This window comes from Astyanax mexicanus, chromosome 19 (genome assembly GCF_023375975.1).
Source record: "Astyanax mexicanus isolate ESR-SI-001 chromosome 19, AstMex3_surface, whole genome shotgun sequence".
Lineage (NCBI taxonomy): Eukaryota > Metazoa > Chordata > Actinopteri > Characiformes > Acestrorhamphidae > Astyanax > Astyanax mexicanus.
In genome coordinates, this window is record NC_064426.1 from 8,040,949 (window position 1) to 8,057,811 (window position 16,863).

The 16,863-nt window shown below is 39.9% G+C and overlaps 1 protein-coding gene across 1 annotated transcript in view; it reads right to left on the minus strand.

Moving 5' to 3' along the window:
* The window catches only part of LOC103045428 (protein phosphatase 1 regulatory subunit 29), a 242,976-nt gene extending 226,631 nt beyond the window's left edge, over positions 1–16,345 (minus strand). Inside the window, exon 1 of the mRNA XM_022671688.2 lies at positions 16,243–16,345. The gene's annotated coding sequence lies outside the window, so the exon portion shown is untranslated. The remainder of the gene's footprint in view (positions 1–16,242) is intronic.
* Between the last annotated feature and the right edge of the window lie 518 nt (positions 16,346–16,863).

Below are 16,863 nucleotides of genomic sequence, written 5' to 3' on the forward strand. Positions count from 1 at the left end.
GCTACAACTGCGCTCCCTCTCCGCATTTAGACTCTTTGGCCGTTTTTCTGCGCTACAACTGCGCACCCTCTCCGCTTTTAGACTCTTTGGCCGTTTTTCTGCGCTACAACTGCGCGCACTCTCCACTTTTAGACTCTTTGGCCCGTTTTTCTGCGCTACAACTGCGCGCACTCTCCACTTTTAGACTCTTTGGCCGTTTTTCTGCGTTACAACTGCGCACACTCTCCGCTTTTAGACTCTTTGGCCTGTTTTTCTGCACTACAACTGCGCACTCTTTCTGCTTTTAGACTCTTTGGCCCGTTTCTGACACCTAGCGTTCAAACTTTGTTTCTCACATTATAAAAACCTGCTTAACAGTGCGCCAACTTTCTATTTTCTATTTCTAAAATACCTCGCGGGCCGCTCTAAAAAAGGAAACGGGCCGCAAATAGTTTGGACACCCCAGTTCTAGATAATCTTTAGAATGAAGAGACAGTGTTTGAGGTTCACGGGTTGTCATTTCCATGTACTGAACTCTGATTAGGATAAATACAGTTTTCAATTCAAGGTTTCCTTCAAAAACGTTCTCCAATAGTCATTGTGTCTTGATGGAAACTCCAGCTGTTTGCATAGCATACACACCCCCACACACTGAATTATGATTATGATGACAATCATTTCAATCATTACAATCATTTTAAAGCGTTTTTGCACTGCTTCATTTCAGCAAATGATGGAGACTCCCAGTGTGCACAGTATGCATACACACACTAACACACACACACACACACACACACACACACACACATGAATAGACACACACACATCAAGCGAAATTGAAACAATCAAAGTCCTAGAGGAACACATTCACTCAAACGCTAAACTCCTGCCAGTCACACTGCAGTGAGAGCTTAGTCACCATTAGTCCATCACTATTAGAGCTGTAACTCAATTCAGATTTGAACTATAAATGGGAGTGGCTTAAACCTGATGTCCATATTTCTAATGGGTTATAGGGTGTTTCTTTAGAAGTCAAACCTTATGAATTAAATTAGCAGTGTAAAGATTGGCATTTCTTGCTCCTGGGCTCCCCCTAGAGTCAGGAATGGGAGTTTATGTCCTAAAGACACCCTTTTCTGGACAAGCTGAGAGATACAGTACCATTCCTTGATAGTGAGAGTAGCATGTGTTCTGATGTGGTAGTAATATTACAGTTTTTTTAATTGTTTTTTAACAAACAAAAGTAAAAAATTAACAATTTAGTACAAAAAAGAGAAAATACCCCATAGGCAGATACAGATAAAAAGGATAAAGCATCTTAGTCACACCAAATAAAGAGAGAAAAAAAGAGGATATACAAGCTGAGTGTCTTATGTTGGCTAATTAGTAAAAGCAAGTCCTTAAGAATTGATCTAATGGTATCCCACCCCACAAGTGTAACTGCTTTAGCTTTATTTATCATTGCAGGAGTCTGTTCAAGAGAGACAATGTCATGATAGAATAACAGCCATAGTTTTGAGAGTCTTGTTTTGGGATTAAACCAATTAAATATTACAGTCTTCTTAGCTGCTGTTAAGCCAGACATTTTATTTTTTTTTTGACAAATGTGAATAGAGTTATGCAGCATTATGCCATGCCCACTTCACCAAAATGCAGTTAGATTAAGATTAAAATGATTTTGTTATTTATATAATAACACTGTTATTTTAAAGTAAAACTGCTACATAGGGATGCTTGAATTAAAGACACTGTGAAGTTAAGTTATTTTAAGATATATGTATATTATTTCTGTCCTGCAAAACATTGTCATCTCAAAATTTTGACATTTAATTTTTTTCTAAAAACTTTATTTAGCCACCTTATCCTTACATTGTATTACAAATTTAGGATAATTTCACAAATATAAATACCCCGAACATGAGTACTGTATTTTTTACTCAATAAGGTGCACTTAAAATCCTTTCATTTTCCTAAAAAATGACAGTGTGCCTTATATATGGATTCTACCAGTCAGGCTGTAAGGTAAGGAGCAGTAAAGCCCCTCTGATCAAGTGCAGTGTTATACAGGAGTTTCAGTTTAGTTTTCCGGCACAGAGGCGGGAGCAGGATTAGCATTAGCCGCAAACCGTGCTAAGTGCTAGCTCTTTCGGCATTCAGAGGTGAGTATTATCCTGCAGTAGTAGCCTGCTGCTAATCCCCTCTAGCACTGCTGGAGCAGCATTAGCATTACCCGCTAACTGCCCTAAGCCCTAGCTCTTTTACCATTCAGGCTAGGTGAGTATATCTGACTGTAGCCTGCGTGTTTACTGTATTAAAACAAGCTACATGGGATGAACCGCTAGCTAATATTGCCCTGGCTTACAGGAACACTCAGCTTACGCTACGGCTAGCAGCTAATTTTAATGCTGCTGCACCCAGCCTTAGTGGAAATCTGGAAATCTAAGTATACTGTACAGAAATGGAAGTGCTTTACTTACCCAAATAAACAGTTTTCAGAAGAGAAATCTGTGTAGATTAACATCCAGTCTTTGTTTGGCTTTTTTAAAGAATTACAGTTTTGTTTACTTAGGCGCCCCTAGCAGCAAGACCTGCTTCTTATGTATTAAAAATAGACAAAAAAAAAATAACGTTTACTGATAGTGCGCCTTATAATCTAGTGCAAAAATAATAAAAATACGGTATCAAATCTTTTTACACTGACCATATATATTTTTTTTTTGCTGTAAAGTTATTTTTTAGAGATACAAGGGTTTTCAGTGTTTTAAGTGACAGTGTAGCACCTAAAAACAGAATCTCAGACCAAAATTAATGCTTTATATTCAGACATGCCCTTCCCTTCTGCTGTGCCCACATCTTCCAGTCTGTGTTCTCAGTACTGGTTTGTAAAGAAAAAGAAAAAGCTTAGAATTTTGTATTTTTTAACAGTAACAAGTGAGGTTTTGTCCTGCACTCTGCCATCTTGCATGCTAAGTGCCACGTGGGCAGGCACTGTCTTGGGCAAAGCAATACGTGGAAGGGTCTACGTTTCTACAGGGTGGAAACAGAGAACAACACACACAGAATGGCTGTGACCTCATTTATTGCCCAGAATGTCTTTACTCCAGGATTTAGTGATCTGCTGTTACTATAATATTAAAAAAAAATCAGAAATAGCACCATTAGAAAGCCCATACAGGACAATTTTTATCATAAGCAAATACTAATTAATCAGGCAAACTACAATTTATACATTTTCATCTTTGGGTTCTCATGGTTCTATACAGAGTACAGAACCTGTGAAGAACCTTTTGTTTCCTTTTAATCTGAGTCATTTTAAACCGTTTCTGTTGGTCCTCTCATTACCTAATGGTCACAGCTGCTGTTGTAAAAATGACAAACTGGGATTTTGCTCCAGCAGGAACAATATGCAAATTTATGAGCTGCATAAAGCTTCACCTCGGGCTCCTGACAGCGTAACAGACGGCCGGCGTGCTCACAATTCACCTAGTGCAGGGGTCAGCAACCCAAATGGGAGGACGAGCCGTTCTGTTTCATTTCAGCACAAATCATGGCATCATGGAAGTCACAACATATTTTTATGTGTAAATATTAGGCTCTTTATGATAGAACAACCTGAGTTTTATGCAGGACTTTTACAAGCTTTTATTGCACTTACTGTAGAATTATTTCAGAAGAAATATGGACAGTGCTCTACGTACATACACTTCTTAACAACAAAAATCAGGCATATTAACAATATGGATGCTCTTGAATTTAAAATATGTGGTGTAGCATAAGATATGACATATCTATTACGTTTTATGTTACCCTGCCAGGTAAAGAACTCAAGCCTTGCTCTGTAGATCATATATTCACTACTTTTTAGATCTGAAGGGCAATGATGAACATGGCTTGTGACTAACACAGGGGTAGAGATGCTGTGTTAGGTCAGCAGGTCAATAGCACAGAGACAATGACAAAGCTGCTAGCATACTGCACGCTGTAGCTGTGCACGCTGTACGCTGACCCCCATTAGTTTCAGGTGTTTCTCCAGCGGCAGAGCAGTTTGGCGTCCATAACCACGTGTCCACCACGGTCAAAATTTAACGTGGTTGAACTTTGACTTTGTGGAAAAAATAACATCCACATTTAACACAATAAAGATAGATAGATAGATAGATAGATAGATAGATAGATAGATAGATAGATAGATAGATAGATAGATAGATAGATAGATAGATAGATAGATAGATAGATAGATAGAGACAGTTGTGGTCAAAAGTTTACATACACTTGTAAAAAAACATAATGTTATGGCTGTCTTGAGTTTTCAATAAGTTCTACAACTCTTATTTTTCTGTGATAGAGTGATCGGAACACATACATGTTTGTCACAAAAAACAGTCATAAAATTTGGTTCTTTCATAAATTTATTATGGGTCTGCTGAAAATGTCACCAAATCTGCTGGGTCAAAAATATACATACAGCAACAAAATTTGTCAATTTTGGTGATGTAGCGAGTTGTGTCAATCAAATTAGCTTCATGTCATGGCCTCTTCACTTCTTGTAAGTGATTCTGATTGACTACAGCTGTTGACTTCTCATGAGCCCATTTAAATAGGGCTCATTTGACCCAGTGATTAGACTCAGCTACAAAAGCTACAATGGGAAAGTCAAAGGAACTCAGTGTGGATCTGAAAAAGCGAATTATTGACTTGAACAAGTCAGGGAAGTCACTTGGAGCCATTTCAAAGCAGCTACAGGTCCCAAGAGCAACTGTGCAGACAATTATACGCAAGTATAAAGTGCATGGAACAGTTGTGTCACTGCCACGATCAGGAAGAAAACGCAAGCTATCACATGCTGCCGAGAGGAGATTGGTCAGGATGGTCAAGAGTCAACCAAGAATCACCAAGAAGCAGGTCTGCAAGGATTTGGAAGCTGATGGAACACAGGTGTCAGTCTCCACAGTCAAGCGTGTTTTACCTCGCCATGGACTGAGAGGCTGCCGTGCAAGAAAGAAGCCCTTGCTCCAGAAAAGGCACCTTAAGACTCGGCTGAAGTTTGCTGCTGATCACATGGACAAAGATAAAACCTTCTGGAGGAAAGTTCTCTGGTCAGACGAAACAAAAATTGAGCTGTTTGGCCACAACACCCAGCAATATGTTTGGAGGAGAAAAGGTGAGGCCTTTAATCCCAGGAACACCATGCCTACTGTCAAGCATGGTGGTGGTAGTATTATGCTCTGGGGATGTTTTGCTGCCAGTGGAACTGGTTCTTTGCAGAAAGTAAATGGGATAATGAAGAAGGAGGATTACCTCCAAATTCTGCAGGAAAACTTAAAACCATCAGCCCGAAGGTTGGGTCTTGGGCGCAGTTGGGTGTTCCAACAAGACAATGACCCAAAACACACATCAAAAGTGGTAAAGGAATGGCTAAACCAGGCTAGAATTAAGGTTTTAGAATGGCCTTCCCAAAGTCCTGACTTAAACCCCATTGAGAACATGTGGACAGTGCTAAAGAAACGGGTTCATGCAAGAAAACCATCACATTTAGCTGAACTGCACCAATTCTGTCAAGAAGAGTGGTCAAACATTCGACCTGAAGCTTGCCAGGAGCTTGTGGATGGCTACCAAAAGCGCCTAGTTGCCGTGAAAATGGCCAAGGGACATGTAACCAAATACTAATGTTGCTGTATGTATATTTTTGACCCAGCAGATTTGGTGACATTTTCAGCAGACCCATAATAAATTTATGAAAGAACCAAATTTTATGACTGTTTTTTGTGACAAACATGTATGTGTTCCGATCACTCTATCACAGAAAAATAAGAGTTGTAGAACTTATTGAAAACTCAAGACAGCCATAACATTATGTTTTTTTACAAGTGTATGTAAACTTTTGACCACAACTGTAGATAGATAGATAGATAGATAGATAGATAGATAGATAGATAGATAGATAGATAGATAGATAGATAGATAGATAGACAGATAGACAGATAGACAGACAGACAGACAGACAGACAGACAGACAGACAGATAGATACTTTATTGACCCCGAGGGAAAATTCTACAAATCGAGATGGCCAGCTGTGATTGGCTGGGAAGTATTAGGGGACTTGAAAATAATCGTTCTGATTGGCTCAGTTTATCAGTAGTCAACATCCTATTAAAAGGGATCAGCTGTCCCATTTCCCCAATTACTGCAGCTACATTTGATTGGTAAGTGCTAATGATAGTGAGGAGACCCAACCAATATGGCGGTGACGCTGAATTACCCTCCAGCCTGTAATGAGGTGTCTACATATATTATGTCTATGTGCAGATATCCCCTTCTAGTAGTCCAATTTGCCTAAAAATATAATAGTGCCACCTGCAGTACTGGAGCTGGAAAACCTGCAGAAAGACCAGAGACGTCTGTGTTGGTATGTGGCCAGAAAAGCAGTGAAAGCAGAATACTGGTGCGTTAAATGAGGCATATACACAGCTATACATTAGATTGAATCCAGCAATTAAGAGCAGTAGTATTTGAATGGCGCAGAGCCGCGAGGGAGAAGAGAAAAAGCAGCATGTTTCTGACCCCTGCCCTAATGGCTTCATGGCCAAATTAAACTAATTACTTATTGACAAAAGACAAAATAATATGGCAGTAGTTCTTTAACTCCTTCTCTGAACCCTCACATCTACAAGATCTATACAGGATTTCTGCAGTAATGTGATATATTGGGGAATTTTAGAATTTGTTTGATTTTTTTTTTGTTTTGTTTGATTTTTTATAGTTTTTCATTCATGCAACATCAATAACAAATACACTCAATAATTGGGCACAGTTTGGCCATTTTTACTTTGGAGTGTATTCCCTTTGTTGCCAGTGGTTAAAACATTAATGTAAACTGACTACTTTATATTGTATCAAAGTGTCATATCTTCAATGTTGCACTATGAAGAGATAAATTATTATAATAAAATATTTACAAAAATGTGAGGGGTATACTCACTTATGACATATGACAGTATATATTACTAAAATATAAATACAGATGTTTATTGAGTGTTAGAACTGCATCATTGTGTTGTTGTTCAAACCTGGGACATGTCTGATGAGGATTTCTCTCGTTTTCTGGGAGTGCACCGTCTTGTTCACAGTGTTTAATATGTTTATAAGGAATCAGAACTGTAATAATTTGGATCAGAATGTGTGTTTTTGTCACAGATTGGATATGTTTTTGCTTGTAGAATAAAAAGCATTTTGCTTCATTTGTATTAGTGACTTTTATTTTGACTAGTCTTTTTGTTTGTTGTCCACATTGTTATATTAAAATTTCACCTGGTTTCCCTGATGCACAGGGGAGAACCTGAAGAGATCTCAGATTATTGTGATGTACATGCACCAAGACAGTATCATGTCAGCATGTGTAGTAAGCATCTGTGCTAAAACTAATAAGTTCGACCATAAGATTACGGTCTAAATTATGCAGACAAACCAAGTCTCCCTGAAGCTGCGGGAGTCTCCCGCATTTGGGTAGTGGCTCCCTGATGCCCGCGAGTCACATATAATCTCCCGGAATTCAGAACGAGTGCCCCAAATGCGCACACAGGCCACAGACTTTTTTTCTCTAATCGCGTGTGGGAAGGAGAGAGAGAAAACGGAGAGTTTTTAGTGTGGGCGGGCAGTGTTTTCCCCCCTCCCGGACGGGATCTGTTCAGAGAGCGATAAAAAGCAGATCATGGCGGAGGCAATATTAATAATTATTGTAATATGATATGAAAATGTTTTTGATGTTGTGCAATTTTTTGTGATATTGTAACTGTCAATTTTTGTCAGTTTCAAGGTAACCTCCCTGAAATCAACTTTTGCAACTTGGGATGTCTGCTAACGTGTCCTACAAAAAGTCTTCTTACCCCTCCACCACCCAGACTTATCTCTCCTTCCTGACCCCCTTTATCAGAAACGGGGGCCAGCTTCCTACTACAAGCAGAAGCTGCCTGAACTCCAGCCAAAAAACAACCTCTGAGTCCTCTCCCGAAAAATCACAAGCTGGTGGCATGCTCCAAACTTGCAAACTCCAATAATATTTTTTTTACTTCTTCCATTTTCACACAAGTATCTGAACTTTCTACTCCTTACATTTTGAAAATAGCCTTGTTACTCTTTTTTAGTTTCAGCTTTTTTTTTTTTTTTTAAATCTGGCTTCTCTTTAATAAAACCCCTATTCAGATAAATCACACCTGAACACGTCACGCCCACAATTCAGCAAGAGAACATTCTCAGAGTCCTCTCCCCTCTTTTCATAGCAGACGTATGTCTGGGGCTAGGGCACTATAGGACCCTGTGGCTCGGCCTAAGCTTTTGTGACTTCTTAATAACATTTTTTCCCTTACTTTTCCCTTTACTTTTGTACTTTTTGTACGTTTTGAAACCAGTACATTTACACTTTTACTTGAGTAAAAAACATAAGTTGATACTTCAACTGTAGTAACCAAACACATTGGTTTATTTTCATTTTTAAAGCGCTTTCTCACCATATGCCACCATACATCTCACAAAAACTTATTAAAAATAACACAACCGACCAAACTCGCTCCGGTGATTGGATCACCCTTCAGGTACCAAGAGTTTTAACTGAACTGGGAAAATGTGCTTTTAGCCACAGTGCACCAGCGAGCTGGAGTTCACTACAGGACACTCTAAAGCTCAGCTCACTGGTGTCACTAAATCATTTTAAACTCCTAGTTTCTAACCACCTACAGACAGTCTGCCACTGTTTTAGCTCATTTTAGTTTTTTTAATGATCTTCGGTATGTTTTAAGTTTCTTTATTTATTATTTATTTTATTTTATTATTATTATTTTTTTTTATGTTGGTTTTTTTTAGCGGTTTTACTTGTTTTTAGTTTCTTACTTTTTCTTTTACTATAGTTATTGCTTGTTTATATTTTACTATTTTGTGTTTAGTTTTTTATTTATTCATCTGTAGTTGAATTTTTATTAGTTCTATTACCTTCTTTTTACCTATGATTTTATGATTCCTAGCCTTAAATTATTATTTTTCCCTTATTTGTTTTATATCTTAATTCTTTTAAGAATTGCATTCTAAATGAGAGCCACCCTCAATGTACTCTGAGTTTAAATAAAGGTTGATTGATTGATTGATTGATTGATTGATGTTAGTTTTTTTCAACTGTTTACACAGATTTTACAAGCTCTGTGTCTATTTTTCAAAACTCTACACACAAAACCCACAATTGCTCACACAAAATGCAAAATGCCTCAAATCTCCAGCAAAATTACACACAACATTCAAAATGTCATCAACACATCTCAAAAGCAAGCACTGACCTCACACTGCCAACACCTTTGTCATAATATGACATTTTGGATTCATCGTGTACACACTGTTGATCAAAACCTAAAGCTCTTCTTTCATTCATGAGATTCTATGTGTTTATTTCTATACAGAAGTGCAGAGAGAAGGTGAAATACTCACAACACACATAAACAGTTTTCAAACCCAAAATATTTATTTTTTCCAAATCATTTGCTGCTTTTCATACAATATTTGTACAGCGCAGAAAAAAAAATCCAACCACCACATGAAGTTGGACAGACACCAAACACATGTCTGAAAAAGCTGGGGGGTGTTGCTGTGGTGAGGGTATGGGTTGGGGGGTTGAGTGTGCCTCTACCAACTCTCCCGGCTCTCTCTTCGTTGTCATTCATGGTTCAAAACAGACACCTTGACATTTGACCTATTTATAGGCCTATACTTAGCCAATGATTCGTTGGTGTTCAATAAAGTAATGAGTGCTTACACATGTGAGGGGTGGGAGTGAAGCACTGGTGATTTAGTGCGGCATTTTGATAGGTTGTGTTTGAAAGATGAAATCAAGTAACTTCCTGTTTGATCTTGTGTGTTGGGTAGAAACTTGTGTGTAGAGTTTTGCAAAATGTGTGTTTGGAAATTGAAAACTGAGTCAGACACTGAGAATAAGTGTATGGTTTTGCAGATTTGGTGTGGGGTTATGGTGTTTGAAGGGCATGTTTAGAAAATTGTGTGACAAGCAAAGATTTAGTGTGTAAACAGTTGAAAAAAACTGTAAACCTGAGTATCAAAACACAACATTTTTATTGGTTTAATTTACAGTTCTGAGTGTTAATTCAGCACAATAGAGCACAGGGGGGCATCTGTGGCTTAAAGGTTAAAGAAGCAGATTTGAAACTGGGAGACTGCTGGTTTGATCTGCTGGACTGGCAGGAACTCACAATTACTGATTAGTGTTTAATCAGATTTTGGCGTATTTATGCAAGCTTTATGTCAGTTGTTATGAAAGGCTTATGTACAGTAGGTGTCATCTAGTTTTCCCAAAATTGACATTCTCTCGCCTTAATTTCTCTTTTATCTCCCTCATTTCGTACTCGGTTGTTTTAATTCTGCTCTCTCTCTCTCTCTTTCTCTTTCTCTCTCTCACAGCCCCTCCCCTCCTTATGTCATTATGAAGCTCTAATTGAAAGGCACACTGACGTCCCGCAGAGATTCTGTCTTCAGGGACTTATCTAGAGAGACGGGAGACCGTTCGGCTTGGCATCATAATTACTGCCTTTTAATGCGGCGAAAAGAGAGAGACCAACTTCTCCTGCAAGGCAGCACACACACACACACCGCTCTGTTCTTCCCTACATAAAGAAGACATCGCCTCACACCCATGGACACACATGCAAAAACAGCGCTGGACAGTGGAGGTCCGAGCCCTGGGAGGCGGGAAAGCAGTCACTCTAAACAGCTCAACAAAAATAGCCTCAGACCTCGCAGTCAGGCCAGGAGACACCGGCGAAGGAATTGACCCCAGTGTCCTCCGCCACTCAGGCCTTTAGAATGACCTCCAAGAGCACAGCAGGCCGGTCCCAAGGCCACCTGTCCAAACGGGACTTGAGTGGAATTAATTAACCCCCAGATGACTGGCGAAATTACATTCACATTGCTATTTGCTATACTAGGTCCTTTTTACTGCATTTTAGGGGGTATTTTAAATTTTTTAAGCACTGCAGCGTTTATTTATCATATTGTCAGTGCTTAACTAAAGTCATGCAAAACTGATTTTATCTTGATATTTGTACAGAAATGAATTTGACATATTTAAAAGTGGTTACATTTTACAGAAAATAGTGCAAAAAGGTCCATTTTGGCAGCAGAACAGCTTAAAAAATTAAAGAGTGTGTGTCAATGTAGGGCTGTGTATTGACAAGAACTCATGATATGATATGTTTCACAATACAGTGCTTATGATTCATTATATTCTGATACTACAAACAACACAAATGTATTGTGACTTTAGTAAATAGATTTTTTTTATTCCAATTAATCTGCCATTGAATCTCAAACAAAACAATTTAATCACTAAAGATGATACAACCACGCTGCTTCTCTATATACAGCGAAATATGGGCAAGTCCACAGTGAAAAATCTCTCACCAAGAGGTACACTACCCAAAACTAGTCTCTGAGAGGCTTTTTTATCTTTAAAAATCAACAGTCTGCCTCAATGTAGGGCTGTGTATTGGCAAGAACTTGACAATATGATATGTATCATATGATTCAGTATATTGTGAAACTACAAGCCACATAAATGTATGGTAATTAAATACAATTTTAGTAAAACTGTCATACTATAAAATATAAACTATCATACTATATTTATACAAGAAATAATGTGAAATAAAATGTACTTTTATGCAATCTGAACAGTGTGATCTAACGACAAGGTACAACACTGCCACCTAGTAGGCGGTGTTTAAACACAACACAAAATGAATTACTGTCTGACACCAATCTTTTCATGTAAACTAATATTTAAAATTCAGTTTTCAGTCTTTCAAAACAAATGAGATCGCTATTTTCTTACACCCCTACCTCAATAACTGCTCTACTTCCATACATTTTTATTCTGACTATTGAATGATAAAGCGCATATGCATCCTGTTCTTGCATAAATAATAAGAGTTTATATTCTTTACATATTACAGTATGATTTTGCATTAGTATTGTTGACATACTATACTTGGTACTGGCAATAAAATCATATGTGGACAATCTCAGGTCTTTATTTTATTAGGAAATCTCCCAGTACAAGATGTGTAAAACTCAAATCTGTACTATACAGCTCTGGAAAAATTAGAGACCACTAAAAAATGATGAGTTTCTTTGATTTTACCAAATTTAAAACCAGAAGATGGATGATCACAAGCCATCAAACCAAGCTGAACTGCTTGAATTTTTGCACCAGAAGTATAGGCCAAAAGCAGTTATCCAAAAGCAGTGTGTAAGACTGGTGGAGGAGAACATGCCAAGATGCATGAAAATTGTGATTAAAAACCAGGGTTATTCCACCACATAGTGATTTGTAAACTAGTGTATTAGTGTATTATTACTGTAATTATTACAGTTACTGTTACTGTCTTTTTACTACATTATTAAAACATTCTAATTCCGCACTTTCACCCTACTAAACACCTAGACACCTGAGAAAGATCGACCCACACTCTGGGCTCTGCTAGACGTCTACTGTCTAAGGCAGACTGGAGTGGAGTGAAGACTGTGGACACACCAAATATTGAGGGATTTGACGCTGAGTAAATAACAGAGAAGATCACAGAAAACCATATAAAAGCAATTCCTGGAAACAGAGCGACACCCTCAAACCCTACTGTCCCGTTCCAGACTGGGAAATGCCCCGCTGCTGATGCGTGATGATCCGTTACGTCATGTCACGGGAATAATCGCTCACATCTCAACCTAACACACACATGCTGATGACATAACACCCCACACGGCCCTGCTGTGTGTGATCCGCTCGCAGGGTGGGTTTTACTAACAGTGTCGAGAGGAACACCCTGAGGTTTACTCGTCTTTCTGAATTATAGCATGCATAAATCATATTTAACATAAACACACACTCACCAGCACACAAACACGCAGGCACACACCCACTTACATAAGAATAATAGACATCCCTAGATCTCTAGGAAAGATTACGTCCTGCTCACCAACATTCGTTTCAGAACTGAAACACACACACAAACACACAGATGATATGCATTAATATACAACTGGACATAACCGGATGATACAGTACCTCGGAGTAAAAGCATAAGAGTATTGTGAAAACCTAAAAATTAAGTTAAAATGAAAGGGGACTTGAATTGAAAGTAAACCTAAGTAAGTGGTCCAGCGGGATAAGCGCTGCCACTATAATCGGGAGATTGCTGGTTTGAATCCCGTTTATGTAGCTTGCCATCAGCTGCCAGAGCCCTAAGAGAGCACAATTGGCCTTGCTCTCTCTCTGGGTGGGAAGATGGCGCTACCCACATCACTCCCAGGTCCTGATAATGAATGGCAGATGGATAAGACATTACATTTTGGAAGTCACATATGCAAGGAGAACATGTCACAGAAAGTAGCCTGGATACAAATGAGAGGCTACAGGCATTCAGGTTCCCTATGGCATCCTGTAGCACATTTGACCAAAGACGTTGCAGCTGGTCCTGTAGATCCTGTAGAAGTGTTACAATCTAGTGGAGACATTCCTGGGAAGCCCATGCTATGTGTGGCTGAGCATTATCTTGCTGAAAAATGCCAGTTGGAGGCCCTGCTATCAGTGGCAAGACATGTGTGCATAGTACTTCCTGCACACATCGCTGAGCTGTTTGAATCCCACATTTCACTACTAGGGGTGACTGACTGTTGCATGCGATGAGTCCCCAGATCATTACACCAGTAGTTAGATCAGTGTGTTGCTCCACAGCAAAGGAAGAATCACCAATAAATCCCTAACAAAATCTTTTAATCGCTAAAGATAATATGGTTCCAGTTTGTAAAAGTCCTTTCTTTTTGTTCAAAACTCCACTTTAAAAAAAAGGCAAAGGGAGCTGGCTGATGGACAGAATTCTAGCAACCCTGCATCTGCAAATTCAATAAAATGCCCCATCTTAAAGCATGTCAATTGGGTGCATCATAGTGCATCATAGAGGCATGCCTGGCAGTGAACAATCTCTCCAAGAGTTACACTACCCAAAAGTAGCCTCTATAAACCTTTTTATAGGGCAGTGGGGGGTAAAATCCAGTATCTAATCGGATCACACCTTTCATTTTTTTTCCTATTTGCTTAAAACATAACTGCATGCAGAATATTGCAGAAATGCTGGGTGTGTTATCATTTTGTCAATAAGTGTAGAACCCTTTTCAGTACAATATATACAATGAAGAATGTTCTTTAACGGTTCTTTAAAGTTCATTATAGAGAATAACCATTTCATAATGTAATTCTAAATACTTTGAAATGCCAGAAGTAAGTAGGCCAGCGGGATAAGCGCTGCCACTATGATCGGAAGATCGCCGGTTCGAATCCTGTTCTTGTAGCTTGCCATCAGCTGCCAGAGCCCTGAGAGAGCACAATTGGTCTTGCTCTCTCTCTGGGTGGGTAGATGTTGTTTAGCACTGTGAGCTGATATACTGGAACCAAGTCGTTGCACTTTCCTCCAAGTGCGCTGTGATGCTATTCTGCAATGCTACATCAGCAGAGTAGTTTCCAAAAGTGGAAGAGTCTGACTTCACATGTATCGTAGGAGACATGTGCTAGTCTTCAGCCCCCTGGTGTGTTGGGGCATCACTAGTGATAGGGGTCCTAATGAGTGAGTTGGGTAATTGGCCTTCTAAAGTGGTAAGAAAATGGGATAAAAAAGAGAAAAAATAAAAAGATGTAAATTGTTTATGAAGTGTTATCTCATGGGTGGCTTGAGAACACCCACACAAAACATGTATAGGTTGTCAGGTCCTGATAATGGATGGCAGATGGATCAGACATTACATTTCGGACGCTGCTTTTGTCACATATGCAAGGAGAACATGTCACTAAAGGCATTAACACCCTCAGTGGACAGGGTAGTAGGTGAAAAGTATTGTCACCGATGACATCTGGCTTAAATTGTCCATGCAACCAGACTCATGTGACTCAGGCAGAAATCACATTAACGTTCAATGCAGAGGACCCAAAGCACATATCCCGCAGCTCAGTTCAGCATATTTTAGCGTCCATGGAAGATGGCAAAAGTCATGGGACATGTACTAGTTTCTGTCTATAGTGTTAAAAAAGAGTTTATTTGATTTGTGGCAATGGTGGAGCCATATTTGTTGCTATTTAGAATATAGAACCATTTTTCTGGAGCGAGATAAACATGAACCTTCTGGCACCATGCCTAATGCCGGGCTTGTGTTAGAGGGGTATGAAGCCCCCAGCTTTGAGCTGTGAAGCAGTGGGACTGTGTTCTCTGGAATGATGGTCCTCTATCCAATACATGATGTGCGTGATGAACATCCTAAGCTCTTGTCGCTGGATGCAATCAAATCCTCACAGCAATGCTCCAGAATCTAGTAGAAAGCCTTTTACTTCACTTTCTCCAGTAAAAGCAACAGTGAATGAGCAGGTGTCCAAATACTTTAGTCCATATAGTGCACATGCATGCATTCAAACACGTGTGTGCACGCGTACGTACATACAGACATATGCCCTGCAAACCCACTCACACACACACGCGCGCGCGCGCACACACACACACAGAGACGCGCACGTATGCGCACACACCATCCCTGCCTGACCAGCACGTTTGATCACAAGAGAAAAGCAGCAGAACACGATGCAGATCCACACACACACACACACACACACACACACACACACACACACACACACACACATACAGTGTCACAAGGCTCCCCAGTGAAAAAAACTCTTTAATGCCAAATCCCCTCAGCACATCTGTCAGGGCAAACTGACGGTGCGCCACATCGACTGACACACACGCGCGCGCACACACACACACCACTGACACATACACACACACACACACACACACACACACACACACACACACACACACACACGGTCGACCATTGCTCTTCATGTGCACCCAAAGCCAAACGCAACAGCAAGAAAGCACACTGTGCACTGCACTGAACCATTCACACACACGAGCACACACACACACACACATGCGTAGCGCGCGGTACATCCTCTCTCCACAGGCACATTCATGATCTGAGCACAGCATGTGTTTAAATAAATTTCTGCACGCTGTTGACCACAGAAACACTCGCTCGACTACAGCCCACCAGTGGGAGAACCACGAGATACAGAACAGAGAGGAATAAAGAGAGGAAACGTGAAAATCAGCAGCAGCAGCAGAGCATCATCAGTGGATCATCGTCAGCGGAAGAGCAGAGTGGCTTACCTGAGCTGGAGAGAATCCGCTGGAAGAGTGAGGCTGGATTTGCCTGCATGCTTCACTACAGAGAGGATCAGAGAGAGAGAGAGAGAGAGGCAGCGGGATGGAGAGAGGGAGAGGGAGAGAGAGAGAGAGAGAGAGAGAACGAATGAGGGAGAGAAAGGGAGGGAGGGGGCAGTGAGATCAAATCAGACTGTAATTGAAATCAACGCTTGAAATTGGATTCAAGAACTGGAATTAATTACATAATGCAGCAATTCTTCATACTTCACAGAAAAAGAGAGGAAAAGCGAGAGAGAGAGAACCATTCTTCGTTACAGGCACTTTTTCAGCCCGACATTATGTTAATACGAATAAGATCCTGCAACCAGTGGCAATACCTTTTCCAAACACACACTCCAATGCGCGATTCAAACAGGACAATGCTCGTCCACATACTGCTGCCATGTCAAACGCTTGCCTTGCTCAAGGTGCCATGGTCATGCCTGAAATTTATTTAATGCAACATTTTTTTCTTATTCTTTATATATTACAGAGAGAGGCAGAGAACGAGAGAAAAAAAGAGAGTGAGAACTCTCTTTTGCTTACACACTGGGGCCCCTATAGCGATCTTTCGGCGAGCTATCG